The sequence below is a fragment of the Callorhinus ursinus genome, unplaced genomic scaffold (genome assembly GCF_003265705.2).
Source record: "Callorhinus ursinus isolate GAN/ISIS: 27379988/994484 unplaced genomic scaffold, GSC_fseal_2.0 scaffold1101, whole genome shotgun sequence".
Classification (NCBI taxonomy): Eukaryota; Metazoa; Chordata; class Mammalia; order Carnivora; family Otariidae; genus Callorhinus; species Callorhinus ursinus.
Window position 1 is genome coordinate 6,798 of NW_027398156.1, and position 4,012 is coordinate 10,809.

The window sequence follows — 4,012 nt, forward strand, 5'->3', positions numbered from 1 at the left end:
TTCTGGCAGTCGGCTTATTGAGGATCCCTGCCCCTGCCATCTGTCTTCTGATACATCCCCTCTGAATCACTTCTCCACATATCCTACCATGCAAAAAGTGGTTGCTTTTCTACTTCTAAAGTTCCAGATACTCTTTTCTTACATCTTAGGTTGAATTCATGGGTGTTCAGAATGATTAGATAGTTATCTGGCTAAATTCAAGGGACCAGGTGAAACGAGGTCCCCTACTCTTCTGCCAGCTTGCCTCTTCATCAATGTCATTATATATATATGGAATGTATTCAGCATAAAAATGAATGAAGTTTTGGCCTTTGGGACAGCATGGATGGCCCTGGAGGGCATTATACTCAGTGAAATAAGTTAGACAGAGGAAGATAAATACCAAATGATCCCACTTATATGTGGAATCTTAAAAACAAGAAAAAAACCAAACCAAGCATGTGGATATTCAGAACATATTGGTAGAAGCCTGAGCTAGGGGGTGGGGAGTGGGTGAAATGTGTGAAAGTGTCAAAAGGTAAAAATTTCCAGTTATAAAACCAATAAGTCATGGGGATGTCATGTTCAGCATGGTGAGTCTAGCTAACAAAACTGTATTGTAGATTTGAAAATAGCTAGGAGAGGGGATCTTGACAATTGTCATCATGAAAGAAAGTTTGTAACTGTGTATTGTGATGGATGTTAACTGAAATTGTTTTGATCACTTTGCAGTACATACAAATATCAAATCTTTCCATTGTACACCTGAAATTAGTGCAACGTTATGTCAGTTATATGTTAACAACATCAACAAAAACAAAATAATGACAAGGGACTGTTCATCCATAACATTGGCTCAGGGTTGAGTCCCAAGTATCTTGGGCCCACGTGAGTGTCATAGGCATTCTTAGCCCTTAGCATCTCTATCCATAGGCTGAGGCTTAAAGGGGATGATGATAAAGTCTATATCATCCACAAGAGCAGTTAAGGAGTAAAATAGAATGACAACAGGGCGAAGTGAAAACTGTGATTTCGTATTTTCCTCTATGATGAAATTATATAAATGAAATGAAATTAAATAAAATTAAATAAACTATATAAATGGCCTTAGATGCCAAGTGTAGTTTTATCCATCCATATTACCCATCCATAATACAAGTGTGTTTATTCCTTCAGGAAGCCTAGGGAAATTTTACTTGGCATTATATATATCATTTGAAAAGAAATAATATTTATGAAATCAAGGTGGTCCTGTAAATGATATGGAGGTTTTCAAATATTTCTGTTCCAAGGTTGGGAAGAACTATGGGAACGTATGAACATGGATAAGGGGAAAAACTGTATGTATATCAGACAGAGCAGAAAGCTTAGAAAATGGAGTTTTCTGAAATTGTAAAAAGAAGTTGAATTCTAAGAAATGGAAATTTTTGGAAATACATAGGGTCAAACTCTATTTTATGATGAACAAAAATTTTGACTTTGAGCCCTGCAATTAGGGCACTTCTTCACCACCAGGAGGACACTCGTCCCTTTTACAGCAGCCATCCTGAAGAATCTCATTAGAGCCTCCTTTATGTCTCTGTTCCTCAGGCTGTAGATGAAGGGGTTCAGCATGGGTGAGACCACCGTGTACATCACTGAGGCCACTGCACCTGCGTGGGAGCTCTGGGTAACAGCAGAGCTAAGGTACACTCCCAGGACAGTAAAATAAAATAAGGAGACAACTGAGAGGTGAGATGCACAGGTGGAAAATGCTTTATACTTGCCCTGAATTGATGAGATTCTATGTATGGAGGAAATAATCTTAGAGTATGAGTAGAAATCCCAGCGAGGGGACCACCAGCCAGCAGCACAGCTGAAACATACATCACCAAGTTATTAAGAAAGGTGTCAGAACAGGCAAGTTGGATCATCTGATGGAGTTCACAGAAAAAGTGGGGGATTTCCACCTCTGTACAGAAGGACAGCTGCAACACCATCGAGGTTTGTAACACAGAATGCAAGACACTCATGATCCAGGACACCAGAACCAGCAGTCCACAGAGGCGGGGGTTCGTGATGACCGTGTAGTGCAGGGGGTGGCAGATGGCCACAAAGCGGTCATAGGCCATCATAGCCAGGAGAAAGTTGTCCCAGCCTGCAAAGAGTGTGGAAAAACAGATCTGGCTGATGCATCCTGTATAGGTTATAACTTTGCTCTGTGTTTGTATATTCACCAACATCTTGGGGATGGTGGTGGAGGTGAAGCAGATGTCTACAAAGGACAGGTTGGCAAGGAAGAAGTACATGGGGGTGTGGAGGTGGGAGTCTGAGCTGACGGCCAGGATGATGAGCAGGTTCCCAAACACAGTGATCAGGTATATGGAGTGGAAAAGCCCAAATATGAGGGGCTGCAGTTCTGGTTCATTTGATAATCCCAGAAGAAGAAATCCTAAAATGTGGGTATCATTGCCTGGTCCCATGTGGTTGTTGTAATAACTATAAATTAAGGGAAAAAATGATTATTTTTTAACACAAATGGGCACGATTATTATGGCAGAAATGTTATAATTAAAATGACATGTGGAGGGGGGAAGCAGGCATAAAAGAAATTGGATAGGCTGTATTCTTTCCTGGGAGTTCGGGAAGACCTAAACAGAAGGTGAAATTTGCAGAGAGCCCTCAGAGAAGACTCCACAGAAGACACAAGGTCATTTGGTGACTTCTGTGCCCTGTTGGAGAAAGAGTCAGTGCAAAGGCCCCGAGAAGGTACTCTCGTTCGGATATCCGGTACTCAAATGGAGCTAGTGTGGTCAGGAGACCAACCAGAGAGGGTGATGGGAGGTGGTGTCAGGGAAGCTTGAGGAACGAGGTGGCCTCCCCACGGCAGATGAGACCTTGATACACGAGGAGTCCTTCATTCACATGATATTCCTTGCACATCAATAAAAACGGATTCCTTGGGCGCCTGGGTGGCTCAGTTGGTTAAGCGACTGCCTTCAGCTCAGGTCATGATCCTGGAGTCCCGGGATCGAGTCCCACATCGGGCTCCCTGCTCAGCAGGGAGTCTGCTTCTCCCTCTGACCCTCTTCCCTCTTGTGCTCTCTATCTCTCATTCTCTCTTTCTCTCAAATAAATAAATAAAATCTTTAAAAAAAAATGGATCCCTTCCCTATTTCCACATGTTAGTTTACATCCTGGAGTCTCTATTTTAATGGTTCCATATTGACACACTGCAGACTCCCGGGGCCATGTGACTACCAGGCACTTCTTACCCCCAGCTACAATATTTAGGAAAGAAATGATACTAGTTAAGCTCTAGACATCAAATTATCATTGCCTTCACAAATATAGAAAAGTACCCAAATTTCAGATGGTAAGACTCCCATGAACATGTAATATGGTGCTCAATTTTAAATGTGACCATTTTGTCCTGTATTTAGAGAAGTATAAAAAACTAAAAGGAGGGCGCCTGGGTGGCTCAGTTGGTTAGGCGACTGCCTTCGGCTCAGGTCATGATCCTGGAGTCCCGGGATCGAGTCCCGCATCGGGCTCCCTGCTCGGCGGGGAGTCTGCTTCTCCCTCTGACCCTCTTCCCTCTCGTGCTCTCTCTCTCTCATTCTCTCCCTCTCAAATAAATAAATAAAATTTAAAAAAAAATAAAATTTAAAAAAACTAAAAGGAGACAGAGAAAAGGAAGAGGGGGGAAGAATGGACAAATAAGCCCAAGTGGGCCCTAAGAGATCGTGATGATGAGAAATTTTCCCTGCTTCTGGCTGCATTCCAATACTAGGTATATCCCCTTCATGCCCAGAATAACTAATAAAACATCAAGAAGCAATTTCTCCAAAAGAGAAGAGAGTGATATGTTTATAAGATACCTTAATGTATGAACATCCACTAGAAATATGAGCAAAAGGAACAAATCAAGAGGAAATATACAACATACAAAAATAGGGGAGTTTTATGCAGATGAAATCGTAAAAGACTTTTCTAAATGATATTAAATACAAAATTTTGGAACCAGTGAATGAGTTTTGAAACCTCGATCTAC

At 41.7% G+C, this 4,012-nt stretch overlaps 1 pseudogene; it reads right to left on the reverse strand.

Annotated features, from left to right (window-relative positions):
* Nucleotides 1-1,434: 1,434 nt before the first annotated feature.
* On the reverse strand, nucleotides 1,435-2,441 carry LOC112818755 (olfactory receptor 7A10-like; annotated as a pseudogene).
* Nucleotides 2,442-4,012: the final 1,571 nt, after the last annotated feature.